We start from the raw sequence: 27815 nt of genomic DNA on the forward strand, positions 1-27815 counted from the left end.
GTACATCAGGATCCAGGGGGAAGGAGCAATGACCCCATAGAAGACTGAACTAGACCTACCTGCTAGTGTTGGAGGGCCTCCTACAGAGGCGGGGGGCGGGGAAGTACTCCTTGGCATGAGCCCTCCTGGAGTCTGCCATTAACCCCACCAAAGAGCCTGTAGTTTCCATTACTGTGTTGCCTCAGGCCAAACAACCAACAGGGAGGGAACTCAGCCCCACCCATCAGCAGACAAGTAGATTAAAGTTTTACTGCGCTCTGCCCACCAGAGCAGCACCCAGCTCTACCCACCACCAGTCCCTCCCATCAGGAAGCTTGCACGAGCCTCTTAGATAGCCTCATCCACCATAGGGCAGACAGCAGGAGCAAGGAGAACTACAATCCTGCAGCCTGTGGAATGAAAACCACATTCACAGAAAGATAGACAAGATGAAAAGGTAAAGGGCTATGTACCAGATGAAGGAACAAGATAAAACCCCAGAAAAACAATTAAATGAAGTGTAGGTAAGTAACCTTCCACAAAAAGAATTCAGAATAATGATAGTGAAGATGATCCAGGACCTCAGAAAAAGAAAGAATGGAGGCAAAGATCAAGAAGATGCAAGAAATGTTTAACAAAGACCTAGAAGAATTAAAGAACAAACAAACAGAGATGAGCAATACAATAACTGAAATGAAAAATACACTAGAAGGAATCAATAATTCAGCAGAATAACTGAGGCAGAAGAATGGATAAGTGACTTGGAAGACAGAATGGTGGAATTCACTGTTACGGAACTAAAGAAAGAAAAAAGAAGGAAAAGAAATGAAGACAGCTTAAGAGACCTCTGGGACAACATTAAACACACCAGCATTCGCATGATAGGGGTCCCAGAAGGAGAAGAGAGAGAGAAAGGAACAGAGAAACTATTTGTAGACATTACAGTTGAAAACTTCTCTAACATGGGAAAGGAAATAGCCACTCAATTCCAGGAAGCACAGAGAGTCCCAGGCAGGATAAACCCAAGGAGAAACACACCAAGACACCTAGTAATCAAACTGACAAAAATTAAAGACAAAGAAAAATTATTAAAAGCAACAAAGGAAAAATGACAAACAACATACAAGGGAACTCCCATAAGGTTAACAGCTCATTTCTCAGCAGAAACTCTACACGCCAGAAGAGAGTGGCACAATATATTTAGAGTGATGAAAGCAAAGAAACTACAACCAACATTACTCTACCCAGCAAGGATATCATTCAGATTCAATGGAGAAATCAAAACCTTTACAGACAAGCATAAGCTAAAAGAATTCAGCACCACCAAACCAGTTCCAAATGCTAAAGGAACTTCTCTAACTGGGAAACACAAGAGAAGAAAAGGACCAACAAAAACAAACCCAAAACAATTAAGAAAATGGTAATAGAAATATACATATCGATAATTACCTTAAATGTAAATGGATTGAATGCTCCAACCAAAAGACACAGGCTTGCTGAGTGGATACAAAACCAAGACCCATATACATGCTGTCTAGTAGAGACCCACTTCAGACCTAGGGACACATACAGACTGAAAGTGAGGGGATGGAAAAAGATATTCCATGCAAATGAAAATCAGAACAAAGCTGGAGTAGCAATACTCATATCAGATAAAATAGGCTTTAAAGTAAAGAATGTTACAAGAGACAAGGAAAGACACTAAATAATGATCAAGGGATCAATCCAAGAAGAAGATATAGCAATTATAAATATATATGCACCCAACATAGGAGCACCTCAATATATAAGGCAAATGCTAACAGATATAAAAGAGGAAAACAACAGTAACACAATAATAGTGGGGGGCTTTAACACCTCACTTACACCAATGGACAGATCATCCAGACAGAAAATTAATAAGGAAACAAGCTTTAAATGACACAATGGACCAGATAGATTTAACTGATATTTATACGACATTCCATCCGAACACAGCAGATTACATTTTCTTCTCAAGTGCACACAGAACATTCTCCAGGATAGATCACATCTTGGGTCACAAATCAAGCCTCAGTAAATTTAAGAAAATTGAAATCACATCAAGCATCTTTTCTGACCACAATGCTATGAGATTAGAAACAAATTACAAGGAAAAAATGTAAAAACCACAAACACATGGAGGCTAAACAATACGTTATTAAATAACCAAGAGATCACTGAAGAAATCAAAGAGGAAATTTAAAAATACCTAGAGACAAATGACAATCAAAACACGATGATCCAAAACCTATGGGATGCAGCAAAAGCAGTTCTAAGAGGGAAGTTTATAGCAATAAATCCTACCTCAAGAAACAAGAAATATCTCAAATAAACAATCTAACCCTACACCTAAAGGAACTAGAGAAAGAAGAACAAACAAAACCCAAAGTTAGTAGAAGGAAAGAAATCATAAAGATCAAAGCAGAAATAAAAGAAACAGAAACAAAGAAAACAATAGCAAAGATCAATAAAACTAAAAGCTGATTCGTTGAGAAGATAAAAAAAATTGATAAACCTTCAGCCAGACTCATCAAGAAAAAGAGGGAGAGGACTCAAATCAATAAAATTAGAAATGAAAAAGGAGAAGTTGCAACAGATGCCACAGAAATACAAAGCATACTAAGAGACTACTAAAAGCAACTCTATGCCAATAAAATGGACAACCTGGAAGAAATGGACAAATTCTTAGAAAGGTATAACCTTCCAAGACTGAACCAGGAAGAAATAGAAAATATGAACAGACCAGTCACAAGTAATGAAATTGAAACTGTGATTAAAAATCTTCCAATAAACAAAAGTCCAGGACCAGATGGCTTCACAGGTGAATTCTATCAAACATTTAGACAAGAGCTAACACCCATCCTCCTCAAACTCTTCCAAGAAAGTGCAGATGAAGGAACACTCCCAAACTCATTCTACAAGGTCACCATCACCGTGATACAAGAACCAGACAAAGATACTACAAAAAAAGTAAATTACAGACCAATATCACTGATGAATATAGATGCAAAAATCCTCAACAAAACACTAGCAAACAGAATCCAACAACACATTAAAAGGATCATACACCATGATCAAGTGGGATTTATCCGAGGGATGCAAGGATTCTTCAATATATGCAAATCAATCAATGTGATACACCATATTAACAAATTGAAGAATAAAAACCATATGATCATCTCAATAGATGCAGCAAAACCTTTTGACAAAATTCAACACCCATTTATGATAAAAACTCTCCAGAAAGTCGGCACAGAGGGAACCTACCTCAACATAATAAAGGCCATATACGACAAACCCACGGCAAACATCATTCTCAATGGTGAAAAACTGAAAGCATTTCCACTAAGTTCAGGAACAAGACAAGGATGTCCACTCTTGCCACTATTATTCAACACAGTTTTGGAAGTCCTAGCCATGGCAATCAGAGAAGAAAAAGAAATACAAATTGGAAAAGAAGAAATAAAACTGTCACTGTTTGCAGATGACATGATAGTATACATAAATAATCCTAAAGATGCCACCAGAAAACTACTAGAGCTAATCAATGTATTCAGTAAAGTTTCAGGATACAAAATTAATGCACAGAAATCTCTTGCATTCCTATACACTAACAATGAAAGATTATAAAGATAAATTAAGGAAACCATCCCATTCACCATTGCAACAAAAAGAATAAAATACCTAGGAATAAACCTACCTAAGGAGGTAAAATACCTGTACTCAGAAAACTATAAGACACTGATGAAAGAAAACAAAGATAACACAGACAGATGGAAAGATATACCATATTCTTGGACTGGAAGAATCAATATTGTGAAAATGACTATACTACCCAAAGCAATCTACAGATTCAGTGCAATCCCTATCAAATTGCCAATGGCATTTTTAAAATTTGTGTGGAGACACAAAAGACCTGGAATAGCCAAAGCAATCTTGAGGGGGAAAAAAAAATGGAGCTGGAGGAATCAGACTCCCTGACTTCAGACTATACTACAAATTACAGTAATCAAGGCAATATGGTACTGGCACAAAAACAGAAATATAGATCAATGGAACAGGATAGAAAGCTGAGAGATAAACCCACGCACCTACGGTCAACTAATCTATGACAAAGGAGGCAAGGATATACAATGGGGAAAAGACTGTCTCTTCAATAACTGGTGCTGGGAAAACTGGACAGCTACATGTAAAATAATGAAATCAGAACACTCCTTAACACCATACACAAAAATAAACTCAAAATGGATTAAAGACCTAAATGTAAGACTGGACACTATAAAACCCGTAGAGGAAAACATAGGAAAAACACTCTTTGACATAAATCACAGCAAGATCCTTTTTGAACCACCTCCAACAAATGGGACCTAATGAAACTTAAAGGCTTTTGCACAGCAAAGGAAACCATAAACAAGACGAAAAGACAACCCTCAGAATGGGAGAAAATATTTGCAAATGAAGCAACTGACAAAGGATTAATCTCCAAAATACACAAGCAGCTCATGCAGCTCAATATCAAAAAAACAAACAATCCAGTCCAAAAATGGGCAGAAGACCTAAATAGACATTTCTCCAAAGAAGACATACAGATGGGCAAGAAGCACATGAAAAGCTGCTAAACATCACTAATCATTAAAGAAATGCAAATTCAAACTACAGTGATGTATTACCTCACACTGGTTAGAATAGGTATCATTAGAAAATCTACAAACAACAAATGCTGGAGAGGGTGTGGAGAAAAGGGAACCCTCTTGCACTGTTGGTGGGAATGTAAATTGATACAGCCACTATGGAGAACAGTATGCAAGTTCCTTACAAAATTAAAAATAGAACTACCATATGACCCAGCAATCCCACTACTAGGCATATACCCAGAGAAAACCAAAACTGAAAAAGACACATGCACCTCAATGTTCACTGCAGCACTATTTACAATAGCCAGGTCATGGAAGCAACCTAAATGCCCATCAACAGATGAATGGATAAAGAAGATGTGGTACATATATACAGTGGAATATTACTCAGCCATAAAAAGGAATGAAATTGGGTCATTTGTAGAGATGTGGATGGACCTCGAGACTGTCATACTAAGTTCACTTAGTGAACTAAGTCAGAAAGAGAAAAACAAATATCGTATATTAACGTATATATATGGAATCTAAAAAAATGGTACAGATGAACCAGTTTGCAAAGCAGAAATAGAGACACAGATGTAGAGAACAAACATATGGACACCAAGCGGGGAAAGGGGCGGGGGGCTGGGGGTGGGGGTGGGATGAATTGGGAGATTGGGATTGACATGTATACACTAATATGTATAAAATAGATAACTAATGAGAAACTGCTGTATAAAAAAATAAATAAATTTTTTAATTGCAAAATTCAAGGAAGATAAATGGTTATGATAGTTTAATGCAATTAGTGTTTAGAACTATACAATCAAATATATACTACATTCATGTATTATCTAGGGCTTTGATGGTAATACTTTTCTAAACATTTTGCTTCTCTCATCCTCAATCTGCCTTTATTTGTTCATTTTAAGACTGGATTATTCAATTCATTTAGATCTATAATTTCTCTAAATGTTTACTTTTAAAATCTCTAAACTTTTCTTCAGTTGTCAATTTAATTAACAAACATTTCTTCAAACATCATGCCAGTAAAAATTAAAGCAACTTTTTATATATCTTAAAAATATGAATAAAAATTGGAACAAAAGATATGCTTCATTTCTTATGGATAATGGTAAGTTAATTGTATTTTCTAAAATTAAACTTTAATATCTGATGAGAAGCCAAAGGACATTTCATGCACTTTTAAAAAATATTTTTCGTATAAATATGTTTATAGAGTTGCTTTTAAAGATGCACCATTCTGTTTAAGCAAATTCGTTTTTCTTTATTTATTAAGCTATCTGAAAACATGCATATAAGCTACCTAGTCATTTTTAATAAAAAGAAAAATAAGTGGAGAAATGATTATAATAACACTATAAGAGTTATGATTTTTTAAAATAGAATTAAATGTCTTCATACTTGAATTTAGTCTCTGTAGACAAAATTTCCGAGAGTAGTATTTACATAGTTTATTGAGTTATATTGCTGGGAGCATTCATATTACTTTTTTTTTTTTTATTCAACTGTGGCATGCATAAGAAAGGCCACAACAACAAAAAAGTTAATATAAGTACTTACCAATCCCCAACTACTCTGCTGAGAGCTTTTTACTTGTATATTTTCACAATTCTATGAGGTAGCTGTTTTTATTATCGTCATATTTCAGAAGAAGAAACAGGTTTACAAGTTAAACAACTTGCCCCACAGCTCATATTTAATAAGTGGCTGAGCTGAAATTTGAGGCAAGTTCTGGCTCTGAGCTCCTTCCACTGATAACAGACACTTTGTCACTTGGCAACACAATACGTAAGTTTACTTCCAGAGTAACTTTATAAAATCTATCTAAAGGTCAAAATTCTTCAGACTTGTGTACCCATGCAAGAAAACAGAAAAGGTCATTCTCTGGATAACTGAAGAAAAAGCTTCTTTCAACCTAAATTGACTAGGCTAGTTGATAAGAATTTCCATATTATTAACTCGGCTGTCCTCTTTGCAACATAATCTTTGAAATGAACTGGATTGGGGAATAGGATTTTCGGTGCATGATGCTATGAAAAATGGATTGAATTGATCGATTCAATGAAGTAATTTTTAAATTAATTAAATTGAATATTTGGAGTTAAGTGGTCAAAAATAAAATTGTAATCAGTATTTTTCTGATTCTCATCAATAGCCTTCAACCCCACACCCATTCTAATTCTGGGTATCTTTCACAATTTTCATCTTTCCCAATCATCAAAAATCTCTCCCTCTCTCTCAAAACCTCCATCCTTCTTTTGCATTTCTCTGTGTTAATTTGTAATCACTTTTTGTAAGTTAGGGGAAACAGCCAATTCTCTATCAAATGCTTTACACTTTAGATAACCAACTGTTCTGCACTAAAATAATTAAAAATAAGAGGTGTAAGAGGGAGGAGAGAGGAGGTCACACATTATGGGGACACAGACCAGATAACATCAACTTGGCATATAAAGACCAACAAAGAACTTCCAGGCGAATGCCTACCATAGAATTTTCACTCTTTCATTGCCGTAGCAGGATTCCCAACCTTCAGTAAAATCTTCTACACACAAGCACGTTGTAAAAGAAAAGGGTTTTGATGTAAAGTTTGTAAAATGCCGAGTCCCATTTTGGGTCAACAAGAACTCCCAGACCATGAGACATAATGGTGGAGGGACCCTGGATGAAACCACTCGTGGAGAGAAGAGCCAAGGAAGAGATGAGAAGGGAAACCCAAAGGAATTCTACAGAATCTGAGAAACAGTCTTGCCCTTTCTGTTTTCTCTGGAAAAAAAAAAAAAAAAAAAAGAGTAAATAAATTTCTTCTACATGTTAAGGGACAAGATATCCCCAAGAGCACTTTGTGGCTACCGTTTCTTTCAGGAATAATTTATCCTAAAATAAATGAATTACTGAGTCTTTAGAAAAAGACAAAATAGAACACTAAGAGCTTTATGTTTTGAAAAGCAAAGATTGTCAAATAACAAAAAGAGTTGTTCTAAATATGTAAGTGTCACTGGCAAAGGCCATTAACAATTCCGGGGAAATAAAAATAGAGTCTGGGTAATAAAATAAAGTCTAACCTTTTTTTTTTTGTCCTTTGGGCTCAGAGTAGCGTCACTTGCTCATTGGGGGCCGCTTGCGGAGGCCTGAAACCGGCCCTTCCTGATGCGAAATAGCTGCGCCCGACACCTCAGCACAGCAGGCAGTGCGCAGAAGCTCCGAGAACAACGCCTCGATTCAAGATGGCGCCGACAGGGCATGCGTGGAGACGCTGCTCCTGGCGCTGCGATCTGGAGCATGAGCAGTGGGGCTGCGTCCTCGGGAGTAACTCCGCCCCCTCCGGCTGACGGCGGAGAACCCGGTAATGCAGCCGGTTTTTGGTGAGAGCGTGGGCTCTGTAGCGAGCTGACACCTCTCCATTCTCTTCTGATCAGAGAATAAAGCTTTCCTTTGCTTCTGAACGAAACTCAGTCACGTTCTGGTGGCTCAGAGGACACACAAGCAGAAGGACCTTTGTTGGGGACCAGCTCTGGAGGATGGATAACATGTGCTCTGTGTCAGATTGAACCCTTAATAAGACAAACAAAATAATCTTTAGAAAACCGTTTCAGGCTATTTCTTCCTGCTAACTGTTTGGACAAACATTTTTCTCTTTTTTATTTAATACATTTCAAAGTGAAGATTGTTCAGAGGACCCGGTTTATTATTTTGAGTTTTTCATGTAGATCAGGAAACTTCATGCTTGATGAGGAATATTCATCTCTTTGCTTTCTCTCCACAGCCATTTACTATCTATCACAAACACACATACCTGTTAATTTTTCATCAGAAACTACTCCAGGGCACAAAGTGTAGCTGAGACCCGGGAGCTGTTAGATTCCCTCTACACAAAGCTGGTTTTTGTACAAATGACCAGAGTGAACTGCGGGCCAAGGGTGTGTGAAGTGGGGCACAAGTAGGGTCAAATACAACCCAGCCCTGTGTCACTCAGGTCCACTCAGACTTCCCATTAAAACTAGTCTGGCTAGTTTGTGTTGATGCTGTCTTGTGGGCGTTACCATAAGACACAAAGACCTACACACTTTGTACCCATTCCCACTTATCCATCAATATGCCTTTCTCCCAGATGTCCTCATCTACAATTTTCCAGTTTTTGCCCTTTCAGATCCCTGACCAATTAGCCAAGCTATTCACCACTGCCCAAGAGTCCATAAACATCCCACAGTTCCATAAAATGTGGATAATCCAGGGCACTGACTACAGTTTTGTTCACTGGGAGGATTTCCCTCCATTACTGTCCTTCGAGGGCCTCCTGAAGTGGTTCTCAGGGATGGCAGCAATCCATCTATGGCTAGCACCAAGGTAGTGAGCCAGGAGGCTCTCTCAGCTCAGTCACCTGCATTCCTTGTCACTGTGTTCCTTCCACGTTAACCAGCAACAGCACATGAAGTCCTTCCCAGGCATGGAATTTCACCAGCTTCTTCTTCTGCACATCTCTCCCATTTTCAGGCAGAGAAAATTCTCTCCTTTTAAGGGCTCATGTGATTAGAATAAGCCTACCTGTGTGGTCCAGGATAATCCTCCTATTTTAAGGTCTGTAACCTTAATTCCATCTGTATAATCACCTTTTGCCATATAACACAGTCACAGTTTCTAGGGATTAGGGAATAGATACCTCGGGCAGGGAGGCCTACACTACCTACCACAGGGACTACTCTAGTGGCTTTGGATAAGAAGCAGGGTGGGATACTCGGGTGTACTGTAGAGATGGTAAGCAGAGCCACATAGGCTGGAAGCTTGGGAGTCCCCTGTGATGGCCCCTGTTTTCCCAGTGGTGTGGGAAGAAAGAGCTAAGGTTGGAGGTGCTGGAGGTTTGAGAAGAAAGAATGTGTGAAATCAGAGTGGGGAAATGTGTCACTTACAGGCAAAATGAAGGATTTAGCTGATGTTCGTGGCCAAGAATTTAAAGAGCGACTAGTAGGCCCAGTGGCTGTTGAGCCTGAGAGCAGCAGAATTGAAAAGAGAGGACAAAATAACAAGAGAGATCATAGGTTTGATGACTTAATGAAAATGTAGGGAAAGGGAAAGGAAGAAATCCTATTTAGGGCGTAGGTAGCATTTGATAAAAGTAAGACACGTTTCAGAGAAATAAGGAAGTTGGAAGCTCAGGAGAACTAATTTGGTGGAGGCAAAGGGAGTTAATAAATTCAATATTTGACAGTTTGTGTTTGGTGGAGCAGTGGGGCACTTGTGAGCCAAGAAGAGACGTAGACTGGAAGACTGAGAGAGTGATGGGGCCCAGACATACGAAGTGGGAAATCTTTGAGGACCTAAAAGTTGTAGCTGTGAGAACAGCTACATTTTCTAATCATCTAATCATAGGATTGCTATAATGTTAATAGATAATGTTCTATAGATAATAGATAATTTTAATAGATAAAGCCCTATCCATAGCACCTTGCAGACAGTAAGTATTCAGTAAATATTAACTCTATGTTATCTTTATTATTATTGTAAAATGGTAGTGCTAGAATGTAAAACCAGTTCTTTCTGACTCCAAATGCTGTTTCTCACCTAAATGCTACATTTAGGCTAAGGATAAACAAGCTATAGAAGCCGTTTCACAAGGATTATCCCTCTTCTGTTTGTCTTTTATTTTACTTTTAACAAAACCTTTGTTTGAAGGGCAATAGACATTCAAGATATTACTGGTAATACCAAAGGGACTAATTAAAATTCTGTAAACTCAATCAATACTCTATTATTTATGGATATATAGATATATACATAAAGATGTATGTAATGACATATGTTAATAAGTTGAAATAATCAAATATCATTTCTAACCCCAATGTATTTTGTGCTTTCGTTATAGCCTTTGGCATGAAAATATTAGCAATGTCTCGATTTGACATGTTCAAGAGTCTCAGATCTCCGTTGCAAAAGCCATTTCAATTTTTTCTCAGGAACCACATGAGGTACATTAGCAGGCAATGCACTGACTGGAGGATACATCAAATTGTGCTTTCTGTGGTCTTCTTGAGAAGTGTCATGAACAGCCAAACATTTTTTATTTTGCATGTCTCTGGCTAGGTACTAACCACTGAGCCATTATTCATAAAAGGCATGAAATTGCAAATTTGTGATGCCCAAGCCAGTTGTAACATCACAATTCAAACCACCCTGAGTTTGACCAGCTTTGGCTCCTTCCCCACGGGGTGCGCCAGCTCACTCATATCAAGACAGCCAGCACCCTTCTCCATGGTCTGCTGCCATTCCACTCGCTGGCCCTTCTCTGCTTCTGAGGAGATGCCCACCCGTCCAGGACTTCATAAACAACCCCGTCAGCTTCCATGCTCATGTGTCTTTTCCCTGGGCCCTGCTAGAGGTAGAGGCTTGCCTGACTTCCCTGACATACATCTTTTGGTTTAACATGGAGGTATTGTTTCAAACTTGCTAATGTATGTGAAACACATGGAGTTCCATACATTTTCCAAACAGATTATGAATTGCTTCATCTTGGTAAATTCAAAAACAAACCGTGTTGCAGCATGAAAGTGCCTGTATGTCTAATTTTTTTCCAAATACTAACCCACCTGGATTTAATGAATTTCCACTGTTGCCTTAGTTTTTTATACTAATATTAAAAATATCTTAACGACCCATCCATAAACATCTCAGAGGCTGTGTGTGCATAGTTTTCCATAGAGTGTTACCAGGTAATGGGCACACCTGGGCAGGAGGAAAGCAAGCCCTCTGATGCAACCCCCTTCTTAAGTGAGTTCTAGAAGATGCTGTCACTCCTTTGTGCACATTTTAGAGACTTCCTTCATTTCACCAGGTCAAGAATTTACACCGTTAACAAGGGAGTCTGCTTCATCGTTTTTCTCTGCGAATGATGATGAGGATGTGATGATAATGACAATGAAGAGAGAGAATGGTCTAAATGAGCAGCCCCATCACATCAGTATTTTAAAATCTCACAATACTATTAATTTTTTGTTTTCTAAGAAGTAATGTTTTCATTTCCCTGGAGTGTGTGTGTTTGTGTGTGTATATGTGTGTGTGTGGTGTGTGTGGTGTGTGTGGTGTGTGTGATCCTAACTTCTACTCTTCCAGTACTCTCATATTTCTTTATCTCCCAACCCATACAAACCTACTTTCCAGCTAAAACTAAAGTCATAGGGATTAAAGCGAAAATGCAAGTTAGAATCCACATTTTACCAAATGCATAGTGATTACAGCATATGTTTTTAATGCTTTGTGGTTTAAAAAGCAATAAAATATAATACCTTGTTTATGCCTGACAGCCATCCTCTGAGTAGGGCACTAGCTTCATTTTTCAGCTGAGGAAACTGAAGCTCGTGAGGATAAGAAGGTTGCTCAGCATTACCTGCAAGGGATTAGGTAGAACAGTATGTAACTTGACAGTACTTAACCACTTTTGACCTACAGTTTGTTGTTTTCTTAACATCTTTATTGGAGTATAATTACTTTACAGTGGTGTGTTAGTTTCTGCTTTATAACAAAGTGAATCAGCTATACATGTACATATATCCCCATATCTCCTCCCTCTTGCATCTCCCTCCCACCCTCCCTATCCCACCCCTCTAGGTGGTCACAAAGCACGGAGCTGATCTCCCTGTGCTATGTGGCTGCTTCCCACTAGCTATCTGTTTTACATTTGGCAGTGTATGTATGTCCATGCCACTCTCTCTCTTCGTCCCAGCTTACCTCTACCACTCCCCATGTCCTCAAGTCCATTCTCTACATCTGCATCTTTATTCCTGTCCTGCCCCAGGTTCTTCAGACCCTTTTGTTTTTTTGTGTTTTTTTTAGATTCCATATATATGTGTTAGCATACGGTATTTGTTTTTCTCTTTCTGACTTACTTACTTACTCTGTATGACAGACTCTAGTTCCATCCACCTTGCTACAAATAACTCAATTTCATTTCTTTTTACAGCTGAGTAATATTCCATTGTATATATGTGCCACATCTTCTTTCTTTATCCTTTCATCTGTCAATGGACACTTAGGTGGCTTCCATGTCCTGGCTATTGTAAATAGAGCTGCAATGAACATTGTGTTACATGACTCTTCTTTTTTTTTTTTTTTTTGGCGGTACGCAGGCCTCTCAGTGTTGCAGCTTCTCCCGTTGTGGAGCACAGGCTCCGGACATGCAGGCTCAGCGGCCATGGCTCACGGGCCTAGCCACTCCGCGGCATGTGGGATCTTCCCAGACTGTGGCACGAACCCGTGATCCCTGCATCGGCAGACGGACTCTCAACCACTGTGCCACCAGGGAAGCCCTACATGACTCTTTTTGAATGATGGTTTTCTCAGGGTATATGCCCAGTAGTGGGATTGCTGGGTCATATGGTAGTTCTATTTTTAGTTTTTTAAGGAACCTCCATACTGTTCTCCATAGTGGCTGTATCAATTTACATTCCTACCAACAGTGCAAGAGGGTTCCCTTTTCTCCACACCCTCTCCAGCATTTATTAGAGGAAAACATAGGCAGAACACTCTATGACAAATCACAGCAAGATCCTTTTTGACCCATCTCCTAGAGAAATGAAATAAAAACAAAAATAAGCAAATGGGACCTAATGAAACTTAAAAGCTTTTGCACAGCAAAGGAAACTATAAAAAAGATAACCCTCAGAATGGGAGAAAATATTTGCAAATGAAGCAACAGACAAAGGATTAACCTCCAAAATTTACAAGCAGCTCATGCAACTCAATATCAAAAAAACAGACAACCCAATCCAAAAATGGGCAGAAGACCTAAATAGACATTCCTCCAAAGAAGATATACAGATTGCCAACAGACACATGAAAGAATGTTCAACATCATTAATCATTAGAGAAATGCAAATCAAAACTACAATGAGGTGTCACCTCACACCAGTCAGAATGGCCATCATCAAAGAATCTACAAACAATAAATGCTGACCTACAGTTTTACTTGGTTCAGACTAATAAGTGAGAGCTAGGACTCCAGTCCAGAGCTCTTCTTCACATACCCTGATGCCTGGATTCTTAGTCTATGTGATTTTTTAATGCTATAATAATGGAAATGGTTAGATCATTTCTGTAAAGCACTTGAAAATAATATTGCTGGCAACTTGTTACCTGCCTCAGCCTTAAGATGAACTTGATTACCTGGTCATAAGTTAAGAAGCTCTACACACTCTCCAGGATAAGCAGTAAGTAAAAAGGAGGTAAAATATCAAAGAAGTGTGTAGGTTTCATAAAAAAGCACAAAATTATGAGATTATGTATGATGGAAACAAATTTCATGACTTACTGTTTCATAGGAATAACAACTAAACAAACCATGAGATTTAAGCCACTAGAACTCTGAGTAGAATATTCGTAATGTGTAGGAGAGGTAGTTGCTGAGTTTCTAAAAATTGGGTTTATTAATTCCTGTTTTGTGGGTCTTCCAATATCTACTATTTACACCTTTAGTAGTAAACAGTAGTAAAAAAAAAAAAGTTATTTTTACTTAAATTCCTAAGATATTCCATTGCTCTATGATTGTGTTACTATAGTCCTTGTTTATTCATGTACTAACTTGGAAAACAGGTACATACACAAACTGGAAAAAGTATAAAAATTTGTAAATGAGGAGCATAAATATGTTGAGACACACCAAGTATACTGTTAACACAGCCTGGGTTAGAATGATAATGGTTCAATTTCAGCCCAAGTTATACCACCACCATTTCTGGAAGGCAAGAACTATATCTTATATAGATGTTGCAAGGTAATGGCTTTAAGTAAAACACTACCCCATAGTAATAGACCATATTATTTCACATGAATAAAAAAAGGAGCATCTATAACTCTTTTAAAATAAACAATTTAAATTATTAGCTTTATTAACAATAACTATTAACATTATTAACAATGAATAAAGGAGATAAAACTCAGTGGAATTCTAAGATGAGTTTTACTCAGTGGAATTCTAAAATCTCATTTCACTGATTTTAAACATTGAAAATAAAGTTAGAAACTAGCTAGACTATCCTCACTCCCATTTTGCAAAGGACATGGCTGACCACTAGAACTCAAATCCAGAGATTTTTTATCAGTTTAAAACTTTATTGCATACTCTGAACTCAGTCCCTACCTCCAGCTTTCCTGCATCATCAACTTCCACCACCATCAAATCTTGTATCAATTAAATAGATAGTAATGATGAAAACTGAGTGTTTACAGCTCACTTGCTCACTTTTTCCCCTCCCTCCTTGGCCTAAAGACAGAAGGACAGAGAACCTTGGGACAAGACTTCTCTATCTCATAATATTTCACCAAGAGTTCTAGATGAAATACTAGAAATACTACCACTACCCTTATGAATGAATAGTTGGACTTGGGGAAAAAATGAGGAAATTCCTGTAGGATCAGAAATGAAGTTAAAGCAACAGTCCTAGGAAGTAAATAAGCAATTAAGCCAACAGTTGACCTTGGTGCATCTACCAGTTTTGGATGACCCTGAACCTTGAACTTTGGTTTGATTTTTATACAGGGTCAGAGATCCCTGCCTAAAACCAGAACCCAGTAAGGATATAGCATCAATGATAGGGTGAACAGGGGATAGATAGAAAGCCACTTTGAGAGGCAGACAAAAATTGATCCATAAGACAAATTGCAAAGAAATATTATAATACAAACTACGTTTTCTAACCATAACTCAATACAGATAGACACTAGCAACAGTAACAAAAAGGATTGAAAATCCCAGGCATTTGGAAATTGAGGACTGATACAGTTTCATCTGAATGACTGCTCCCACTTCATGAGAATAAAGTTTGCTAAATTCCTCACCTAAAATTCGATTGCATTAATTAGCCTGTAAATCTGTTATGAAGTTATTGTGTAGCATGAGCATAATACTGGCTCTCTATGTTCTAATGATTCTTTATGTGAGAACTCATTTGTTTAATATATACAAATATTTTTCAAAGCAAAATGTAAATTAGCCAGGAGTCTTGATGTTTTTAGAAAAGAGCAGGAACAGCCATCTAACATTAAATAAAGGTGGTTTGGGCTTCCCTGGTGGTGCAGTGGTTGAGAGTCCGCCTGCCGATGCAGGGGACACGGGTTCGTGCCCCGGTCCGGGAGGATCCCACATGCCGCGGAGCGGCTGGGCCCGTGAGCCATGGCCGCTGAGCCTGCGCGTCCGGGGCCTGTGCTCCGTAGCGGGAGAGGCCGCAACAGTGGGAGGCCCGTGTACCGCAAAATAAATAAATAAATAAATAAATAATAAATAAATAAATAAATAAATAAAGGTGGTTCTTCTATTTCATTCACTCACACACCTTACTCTTCCTGTTATTAAAAGTAATTTTCTCCAAGTTATTCATAGAAGTTTCTCTGATGTTCTCTGTAAATTGTCTTACCACTACTGACCTTCTTGAAAGATTACATTTCATACTCTACTCAACAGACAAGACTCCCACCTTTAAACACTGTAAAGTGAAGTTATTATCTCCTGAAAACAAATCCACCTTTTTTCATTTCAACAGTTATTCGTCACCTCGCTACGTGAGGTCATTTATATTCATTCATTCATTTACTACACAAATATTTCATGATACAAACTATGCATTTTGTATCTCCAGCCCTTAAGGATACAGTGATGAAAAGACACATATATTCCTAGCTATTATAGAGCTTACTTTGTAGCAAAGACACATTATACATAATATGCATTAAGTAAATATTTATTTAATTAATTAAACTTGATAAATCTGTTCATAAAATTGACTTCTTGTCAAGGAAAATTATAGTATAGAAAAATGGCACATGCGTTTTATCAAAGTTTGCCAAAAATCTGTATTTACAGAGAACTAACAAATTGCCTTTGTGTAGAAATAACTGACAGCCTTTTGATTTCATAATATGTAATCACAGAATAAAGCTGGAAACGTTTGCTTGCTCAGCACAAATGGAGAAAAGTCTTACTTTAAAGAATATACATTACAACAGCCTTTTGAAATATAATCAGCTAACTTTAAAGATGAAGTGCTCAGAGAAACAAATGACCCATTCTATTCAAAAATGTATTGTGCCCTTGTGACAGTTGTTATATGGTCGTGTAAGTCCCCGGAGAAAAAACTATGAGAGTTTTCCTTCACTCCCACCAAGAGAAAATTCAATTCATACATACCGGTTATTCAACCATGACCTATTTGTATAGCATCAAGATATTCAATTCACAAACGTGCCCGCTTGTTGGACCCGTTGGTTGGAGCCAATCTTCTAAAACTTGAAGAGGGGAATCCTCTGGGGGTTTATGCAGTAGGGAGGGAGACAGAATCTAATCCTTCACAGCACGCTGCCTGCCTGCCAAAGCTCTCCAGCAATTCAGGAGTGCAGACGGTGAAACGCAGCCCCGTCTGGGGAGGTTGTCTGATCACAGAACATCCTAGGAGCTGTCGCTTCAGCTCCATCCGTGGCACCCAGTCACTTTATGAGAGATGCAGATGTGCATCAAGAGTTGCATCTAACGTGACTACAGTGCATCCCTCCCACCATGAGGGAGGGAGATGAAAAATGCTTTGCTTTTCCACAGCAATATATGCAAATGATTTATCTTAATTATTTTTAGATTGCAATATGTTGCCTCATATGTCAAATGTACATTAAAGAGGAATTAGCTTAAATGTCAGCATTATATGATTCACTACTTAGCATTGCAGACACAGAAGCAAAAATAACGAATCCAAGTGTCAGTGTACACCAATCTGAAAAGTTTCAATAGCAATATACTTTTCTTTCTGCTGTGAATTTGAAATAAGACTTTCTGTCTTAAGCCCTACCCAGGAGACAGTACTTACAAAATCAAAAAACAAAAGACAGTCACAGGAGTCAATAAACTAAGGCCCATAAGCCAAATCTGGCCTGCCACATGCTTTTGTATATAAAGTTTTATTGGAACACAGCCATGTCCATTCATTTACATATTGCAGATGCTCTCAGGCTATAATGGTAGAGTTGAATAGTTGCAGCAGAAACCATACAGCCCGCAAAACCTAAAATATTTACCATGTGGCCCTTGACAGAAAAAGTTTCCCAACTCCATGTTTATGAAGTGTGCATCACTCTATAAGGTGTGTCCTTTGCACAGATGCCCAAGTACTGCACAGAGAGAGGACTATGGAGATGTGCATGGAGCCCCCTTGAGTATTCAGCAGAGTATTGATCAGTGACCAAACCACCCAAGATAAGGGTAAAAATCATTGAAAGGATTAGAAGGAGCAGTGCCAGGCCACCACACAGAGGCAGAAATAGTTCCTTTTCCTATCAGCCAGCCTGGAAAACATCATAATCCCAAAGCATTGGTTAGAATACTCAAAAGGGTGTTGCCTTAATAGGAGAAGAATTTTTTTTAATACACTGAATGAAATTAACAACATACTATCCATTGCAGAAGAAAAGATTACTGAAGAAAACGAAGCAAAAATTATTGAAAAATAAAACCCAAGAAGAAAAAATAATTAAGTGAAAAATCACCAGTGAACTGTGGTACAAAATCAAAAAGCCTAATATACATTTCACTGGAGTCCTTAAAAAATAGGAAAGGAAGGGCTTCCCTGGTGGCGCAGTGGTTGGGAGTCCGCCTGCCGATGCAGGGGACATGGGTTCGTGCCCCGGTCCGGGAGGATCCTACATGCCGCGGAGCGGCTGGGCCCGTGAGCCATGGCCGCTGAGCTTGCGCGTCCGAAGCCTGTGCTCCGCAACGGAAGAGGCCACAGCAGTGAGAGGCCCGCGTACTGCAAAAAAAAAAAAAAAAGAAAGAAAGAAAGGAAGAAACCAAAAATATTTGACGAAACAATGGCCAAATATTTCCAAATTTGATTAAAACTATAAAACCACGGATTCAAGAAGTTCAACAAACATCAAGCTGAAGAAACACAAACTAAGCCAATGTCATCTATTTTCACTATTTCTATTCAACATTGAACTAGGAGTTCTACCCAGTGCAATAATACAAGAAACAGAAATAAAATGCATCCAGATTGGAAAGGAAGAAGCAAAACTGTCCACATTCACAACTGACAAAATTATCTATGTAGAAAATTAAAAAGAATCTACAAAAAAGCTACCAGAGCTAATAAATGATTTTAGCAAGGTTGCAGGATACAAGATCAATATAGAAAAATCAACTTTATTTCTGTACACTAGTGATGGACAATTGGAAACTGAAGTTTAACAAGCAATGCTATTAATAATAGCATCAAAAAGTTGAAATACATAGGGACAAATACCTATACTACAAAAAACTACAAAACACTGCTGAGAGAAATTAAAGAAAACCTAAGTAACAAGATAAATGTACTATTTTATGGGTTATAAAAGACTCAATATTGTTAAGATTTGAAGTATCCCCAAATAGAGCTATAGATTTAATATAATCTGAAAAAAAATCCCAGTAGGCATTTTTGTAGACACTTACAAACTGATGCAAAACTTTATATAGAATTCAGAAGACCTAGAATAATCAAAACAACTTTGAAAAAAAAAGAAAATTGGAGGGTTTACATTACCTTAATATCAAGACTTATTAGAAACAATAGTTACCAAGATACTGTGTTACTGGCATCAAGATAGATAAAGAGACCAATGGAACAGAATAGAACACATAGTTTCCCCCACTGCCAACATCACCCATTGTCTAGTAGCTGTGTTGCAGCAATTTGATTTTGAACTCAAAAGGTAAGGATACTACTCTCTCAAAACACTTTGCCTCACCAACAAGTCTCTCTTAATAAACAATTATTAAATAATATTAATTTACTACACATCCTGAAATATTCTAGCCTCTCAACTGATAGAGGACAATTTCAAATTTCAATATTTATAACTCAAGCATACTTCTTGGAAATTTATCATGACATAAAATCTTACATTTAGCAGTATATTAGAAATAAATTCTAAAATTGCTTAAAAAATTATAGCTATTTAGAAAAGGATGGCTTTCTTATGAGGCAACAAGTTAATTTTCTTTCCTTATAAGATAATAACTAGTAAAACACAATTGGATATCCATGTGCAAAAGAATGAGTTGGACCCCTACCTCATACCATATATATAAATTAACTCAAAATGGACCTAACCTAAATATAAGAGTTAAAACTATAAGATCCTTAAAAGAAAGCTTAGATGTAACTATACATGAATTTAGACTTGGCAATGGATTCTTAGATATGACACAATCTCAAGCTTACTTCGTAGAAATATTTATCACAATCTAAACGTCCTACATGTAACAAGGTGCTAGAAAGAAATTTGCTGATATTTATAGCTATTTGGTAAAGAAACAGCTCTCTTATGAAGCAAAAGAGTTTTTTTTTCTTTCCCCAAAACATACTTTTCCTGTAAAAAATTAGTAAAACAATTCAGAACTTTGTACTATATTCCATGACCTTTGAGTCGCTGAAGGTTTCGAACTAGAAGATTCACACCTCCCTCTTCTAGCAATCTGCCACATCAGTTGTAGAAAAACAAACTGTTGAAATGTTGAGTCAAGCAAGTAGTTGTTTCCAAATTATAGGAAGTTTGCAAACCACCCCATGTGTTTGCAAACTGTGTTTGCAGTTTATTCAAACTGAAATTAAATGAAATTTTCTAAAACTCAAGTAGCCTTGCCATATTGTCTGTCCTTATGGATCTCCAAACTTTTCATTAGTTGAGAATTTTACGAAGGAACAAAAATTGTTTTCTTTGTCTATTTCACAAGGAAAAAGAAAAAAAGAGAGAGAATGAAAACAAAATCTTTAATTACCACTTTTTAGAGTTCTTAAGTAGATACAAAATCTTTTTAAAGACAGCTTCTTTCCCATCCAATTCTATGGTTACAATCTCTGTCCAGACCCAGAAATATTTTACTTACATTATCACAACCTCCTGGAATACAAGGCCTCTGACTGCTTTGGATAGAGAACTAAACCCTAGAAAACATTCCATGAGGATGTCTTATCAACTCACAGATTATCTCAGAGATGTCTAACAGAATCCTCAATCTCTTTCACATTTAGTTTCTTCCAAAACTCTTTTAATCCTGAACAACCTTGCTGGACAGGGCTATCTCTGGCAGTTGGTCTACTGTTATAGTCTCAGTAGCACCGAAAATACTGCATTGCTCATAATAAATACTGGATACATTTATATTAAATAAACATGTGAGTGCACAAACAAGTTAATATATTTTGTGATACATGTAGATAGAGATAAACACAGAGCTGGAAGAGTATAGATATAGTTCTGGAAGATGATGGATTCAGATGTAAACATGAATACAGCTACCACTACAGATGCTAAATGTACAGATGTTACAGATACAGATCACAATTTATATTTGTTCCTTACACTGGAAGGAAATTTTGAGATCTCAAAGTCAACTTTCCATAGAAAGTAGGAATTCCTTCTTCATATCCCTAACTTTGGCTTGAACACATCCAATGACAGAGCGTGTATATATCAAAATGACTGTTCCTTTGTGGGACAACTGAAATTTATAGAAAGTTAATCATTTATAGTTAGGTTAAAAGCTGCTTCATATTTTCTATCTATTAGCCTTAGATCAATCATCTGAAGCTAAAATGTCTGTTCTTTTATAGGTGGAGGAAGGAAAAGGCAGTCTAGGAGAAAGAAAAGTATAAAAAAAGAGTGTGTTGTGCAGTGAAATAACCACTGGGTAAACTAATGATTAATAGGTTATGCACTAATTTGAGAAGGTGCTTTCTGAGAATAATGACAAGAAGGATATGTTTCATTAAGCTGGATGTGCCACTTTCTGGGCTCAGGATCTCACCTATAAAATAAAATGATTTAACTCGTCAAGGGTTATGAGCTCAAACGCTATCAAGAGAGGAAACATCAATGAACAATACATAATAGGAAGATTTGGGGACTGTGTTGAACTTCAAAATACTGCCCCTCTAATGACATTCATATTCAATTTAAAAATCATCCTACTGAGAGCCCAAGTAGACACATCTACACCATCTGGCTCTCAGCCTGCTAGTTTTCTCCCTTGAACTGGAGGACTCTTCAACCCAGTTATCAAGTTCCTTCCACTTATAACCTCTACAGTTTTACAGTTAACTGACCCCTCACAATACTGGTCTTCTCTGAGCATCCTACTGTTTGCAGTTTACCTGCACTTGTGCTGGCTTTCGGAGGCATGGTGAAATTTGTATGTTATCTGTTCTTTTTTGCTTTTGTGCATTTCACCACTCTGACTCACTTCTAAGGGCATGATATTCCCACCTTCTAGAAGTTCATTCCCACTATCATATAAAAAACATTCCTGCTTCTCCAAGAATATCTGTGTTTTGACAAGGAGTCCTAGGAAGACTCCACTTAACACAAAGGTATAAAGTCAGAATCATGATAATCCAGGCAAGACCCATAACAGCGGGATGAATGTTTGGGGGGAAGGGTTTCAGTGTCCTGTAAACCCCACTGAGTATGTGGTTTTCCAGGTTTTTAAAATTGATACCAAATTAAAAAATGAGACATAAAATTGTCCTGCTGGTCTCAAGCCTTTGATTAAGATGTAAGTATCTGCCAAAGTATCTGTGACTAATTTTGTACTTATTAGTTAAAAATAGTTGTGGAGTATTATAATAACTCTGGACTTCAGGGAATTAAAAGAGACAAGGCCCTTCTCTGCCCCTTGGCAGACTGACCTTTTGCCAAAGACTTAATTTATTGGACACTAGTTATCTAATCCACAAAATAGATTGACGCACATCTTGCTTAATTCATAGACTTGCTGTGAGAATACAAATTGAGGTACCATATTTCCTTTGTAAAATATAGAGAATTATTTAATGCAACATGTAATTAAAATTAATTTACTTGACCTCTGCTTCTGAGATGAAGTAGGTTGGAGAGGCCAATGCTTCTACTGCAAAAGTAGAAAAAGAGAGATGTATTGTTTTTAATGTTCTTAACAATATCAGAGAGCTGTGAAAACAACAAAGAGTAAACCGACTAAAATTCCAGGAAGACAGAAATATCATAAAAGTATCTTGTGATAGTCTGGCATTTGCTGTTCTAAGTTCAGGCTAAGTATAGGATAGGATCGGTCCCAATTAGAGATCATTACCATGGAAAATAGAAACCAGAAAAGCATTTAGTAGCTGGACAATGCTAGATGACAAATTGGAAACTTGAGGAGACACAGATACACTGAAGTTTTACCTCCCGGGACATTTGTTGAGCTCTGAGGCTATGCAGACTGCTGTAGAGCTAGGTGTAAACACTGAAGAGGCAGATGAGATTTCCTGCAGTTTCTTAGAGCTTAGGAAGCACACATGCCAGGGGAGAGAACTGTCTACAGCACATGATCAGTCTTTCCCTTAAGACTTTTGCAATTTCTTGAAGTTGCCTGGGAAAGGTGGCTTGGGAACAGGGCTGGGAACTTTGAAAGCACAGAGCTGGGTCTCTTGCAGTCTTTTAGAACTGACTGAAGAGAGAAATAATTGACAGGCTTTCAATCAAAATATAGGACCATATTTGAAGAAGAAGAGCAAGCAAGACATCAACTGAATTTTACTAACACTGTAACCCACCCACCCCAGCCCAGTTCAACCTCTGACTGATTAAAGTGATGCTCCCCTTACTCTACATCTATCTGCCTGCAATTTAGTGGAAGACAAAGCCATCTGAGCTCCTCTGGTTCTTTTAATTATAATGTATAGCATAAAATTAAAAATTACTGGATATATAAGAGCCAAGAACATATGACCAATTATCAACAGGAAAAAATAAAACAATAGATGCAGACTCACAGATTATTTCAATATTAGAGTTGGCAAATACTTTTAAATAACTGTGATAAACTTGTTTTTTAAGGTAGCGATGTACACGGTAGAAATGTATAGACATATTGACTGAAAAGCAGGCACGTTGATGTTTACAGCAGCATTGTTCATAATCATTAAAACTGGGAACCACCCAAGAAATAGTAGAATGGATAAATAAATCGTGGCATCCTCACATAATAGAACACATACAGCAATGAAAGTGAACAATCTAGAACTCCCCATAATAATATAGATGAATCAATGTCAAGCAAAAGAAGTCTGACCCAGAAGAATCCATTCTCTATGACTTGATTTATATAAAGTTAAAAAATGAAAATTAATCTATAATTGAGAAATAAGGAGATAGTGGCTTCCTTAGCTCCTCAGATGCTGGTAATGTTATATTTCTTGATGTAGGGACTGGATACTACAGTGAAAACTCTGAAAAGGCATCAAGCTGCATGTACTCAGAATATGTGCACTTTTCTCTATGCACTATAGTAAAGAATTTTTTAAGACTGAAAAATACATAAGTCAATTTACTTATTACGTTCTACAAAAGTTCCCAAACTGAATACGTAGACACAGCCTAATTACTCGGAGAATTTACTTAAAGCCTAACTATGCTATGTAAAACAAATGCATCAGAAACACCACCAAAGGCAATATTAGAGGTCTTTATCTGCCCAAACCAGCCATTTCTCCAAACCACATTGCCATGGCTTCCTCTTACTTCTTTATTATTTGATTAAAAAAAAAAAACTCTCAATTCTTCTTTTCCCCAAAATGTTTTCTTGTGCCAGGGCGTTTAGTGTGTAGAGTAAGACACTCCTCTAAAACGCTTACAGTTTTAAAGGATACACCAGCCCACGGCCAACTGTGTTGCAGAAGATTTAGAAGGTAAATGGCAACACAGAGATGAATTTTTCTCCCAAGTATTTTAACTTAGTCATTTAGCCTGGCACAGTAATCCTCAACTAAAAGCCTCTGACTGAACATCATCCATTCACAACATCATGAAAGGCTTCTGTTATCCCACTTGTTGTTGGCTTGATCTGGATCTGCAAGAACTTGTTGCCAGTATGTCAGAAATTCCTTGTATCAGGGATATATAACCCTTTATGGGTTCAAAACTTACTTATTCCCTTGTATATAACAATGTAGTTAAACCTGCAGTGCTTGCAAACTGCAGCAATTGAAATCAATTTTATTATATAGATAATCCACGAAAAAGATATAAACAAAAAATCATATTGGAGTGACAGCTGTCCTATAGATATTACCGTGCACTTGTTTTTCCAGAAAACGCTTTATACATTTCAGAAAGCTGGACTGCATCTTTTTTTTTTTCTTTGTGGTACGCGGGCCTCTCACTGTTGTGGCCTCTCCCGTTGCGGAGCACAGGCTCCGGATGCACAGGCTCAGCAGCCATGGCTCATGGGCCCAGCCGCTCCGCGGGATGTGGGATCTTCCCAGACCTAGGCACGAACCTGTATCCCCTGCATCGGCAGGCGGACTCTCAACCACTGCGCCACCAGGGAAGCCCTGGACTGTATCTTTAATTGAAAATGTGTCTGTGCTTCCACAAAAACAGATACCTAAGAATCTTCTCAGACTTAATGAGTATATGAGCCATTTTTCATTACACTGCTCTAAAAACCATATTTTTTAAGCTGGTAACACTCTATGGTAGAACAAAATGTAAATAAATGGAGAGTTGACTAGACTGCATCTAGTATTGTGGAATCTGTATTCTATTAGCAGAGTCACTACCAGGATTTTTGTAATTAAAACTCTATTGACCCATCCCTTTTTCTTCCAAAACTGAGAAAGATTATTTACTAGGTCATAAATTTAAAGGTCATCAGATCTAAGACTGTGCAAATGAGCAGAGAAGAGCCAGAAATTCCCTCAAAACAAGCATTTCTGTGATGAGATCAGAAGCACGCAAGCAAGAACAAGTACTGAGGACATGTTCCATGTTTACAGTTTCATCATTAAATAAAAATACTTTCTTTACATCCAAATTCAAGTTTGTGTTGAAGACCATCTCTGTAAATATGTAAATATAATTTACAAACACACCATAGCGCATCACTGTGTAATCTGTGGTGCTTCTTTTTTCCTCCCTGTCGTTTAGGAACTGAATGTCAAAATCATAGTGTTTCACTGTAGCTACTACAGGGACAAATCTGTGGAAAATACATTCCTTAATCTGTCTCTTATTAGCAGGGTCATTAGCAGATTTTATAAATAGCAGTTGTAGGCTTGTTTACCAATTCCTTTTTTTCCTCTGTATATATAAAGATCATTTATCTGTGTCCTCAGTATTAAAGTTTTCAAATGTCAAGCCTAAAAGTCAAGCCTCATTTGAAAAGAAAAGACATATTGTAAAATCTTTCCTTATGTTTCAAAAGTTTAATTTTCCTTTGAGCCGGAAAAAAATTCCTATGGACTCTAGAGCAATCTTCAACACTTGACACTTCATAGAACTGGGGAAAATGCAAATGGCAAGGGTTAGATCATTTGTTGACTATTTGTGAGTAATCTTTTTAACATTTGAAAAACACGTTGGACCACCTTCCAGGAAATGTCCTTTGGAAACAAGTCTAAGCTTAAAGATATATTTTTTGCTACCAGCAAAGAAAACTTACTTCACCCTAACAGGGAAAGAAAGTTCCATATAGATCTCTAGGTTTCAGTTCACCTCAACTGATCACAACTGAAAATGTACTTTCCTTTATGTACACCATTGAGTTTGCATCGGGCTCTTCTATAAATTTTAAAATACAATAAAAAGTTATCTTGATTTATGTTCTGCCTGATTCATCCAGTGACAAAAATTAATCAGAAAATTTAAGACAAATTTTTTGAAATATCAGACTGAAATAAATTGTCTTTTCTCTTTGGAACACATTCATTTGGGCTTATAAATCATATTTAACGTAGTATTTTAAAATCCTTAAGACTGCAGGACTATCTTTGCAAGGAATGATTATACAACTTAATAATCTGTTATAACAAAAGTTAATAGTAAGCAAATATAAGATATATTGAACATATTTATTTTTAATTTCAGACAATGGAACAATTTATACTGCTTCTTTAAAGTGAGTTGCCAACTTTAAATGAATGGTGAGCTTTTTCACTGTTATTGTTGTGGTTTGAAGTAACAGGAATACAAAGTTCATGTTTAATGTTACAGTTAATGATTGATTTCTTACCCTGACATGAAATCTTTTTTTCTCTCTCTGTCTTTTCTCTGGTGTTCAATTTTTCTTTGGTTTTCAACTTTGAAGTGTTTGCTTTACAGAACTAAGTAAAAATGCACAAGGCATCCTTCAAGTATTGACCCTCCTTCTGGCAGATTTCTTTTGTTCTACACAGGACAATCTATTCTTATCCTTCATTAATTCTAATAAACTCAGACAGGTGGCTGGCCTTTGCAAAGGACTTGCTTTAAAAATATAACAAAACTTGTGTCAACACATATCAAATGAAGCAAAGAATGAAGCTACCTTTTGTTGAACTCAATTAGTGTGGGCAGCCAACCTTGATTATGCAGAAAAAGAAAATAAAACATATTTTCTTCAGTAGACGGTAAGATTTGACTTGAGTTAACTTAGGGGTCAGCAAACTATGACTCACAGGCCAAATAAGGCCAACTGCTTGTTTTTATAAATAAAGTTTTATTGGAACACAGGCATGTTCATTCATTTACATATTGCCCAAGTCTGCTTTCCTTATACAATGGCATAGTTGAGTAGTTGTGACAGACACCAAATGGTTTGCAAAGCCTAAAATATTTACTATTTGGACTTTTACAGAAAAAGTTTGCTAACTCCCGATCCAAGTATCTCGATTTTTTTTTTTTTACTTCATTTTTACTTCCATAGGAGTAGCTAAAAACATGGGAAAACAACCTTTTGGACAGCCCAAAATAGCATGGTTTCTGTTGAATTTCTGTGACTATTTTAAGATACAGAAGCAAAGCATTTCAATCAGGACTTATTTTAATATGCAGAAATATCTATTGGACTCCAGTTTTGCTATAGCCTCAGAGAGCATATGAAAACATTCTCCCTGTAAATTGCATCTTACTCAGTTAAAGGCATTTGTTGGTTTGATAGTGTGGGTTTTCTTTATAATTGCTGCAGGGATTTGAATTGAGGTGAATTAAAATTTAAAATTCTGATCATTTTGCAAACTTGTCACTATGCATGCTATAGTCAAGTTAACAGATTTAGTTATGCCAATGATTGCAAAAAGATACATTATTGCTGTATTATAATGCATAAACAGGTTTTATGTTCTTCTGCATAATATTAGAAACTCAAATTTATGGAGTCACAGACCTGTG

General features: G+C 37.1%; 1 long non-coding RNA gene across 1 annotated transcript in view; it reads right to left on the reverse strand.

Moving 5' to 3' along the window:
• LOC137215921 (uncharacterized) overlaps positions 1–27815 on the reverse strand; it is a 183532-nt gene that overhangs the window by 91799 nt on the left and 63918 nt on the right. The window contains exon 4 of the long non-coding RNA XR_010939488.1: positions 11915–12015. This is a non-coding gene — a long non-coding RNA (uncharacterized lncRNA). The remainder of the gene's footprint in view (positions 1–11914; positions 12016–27815) is intronic.

Source organism: Pseudorca crassidens, chromosome 21 (assembly GCF_039906515.1).
Source record: "Pseudorca crassidens isolate mPseCra1 chromosome 21, mPseCra1.hap1, whole genome shotgun sequence".
Lineage (NCBI taxonomy): Eukaryota > Metazoa > Chordata > Mammalia > Artiodactyla > Delphinidae > Pseudorca > Pseudorca crassidens.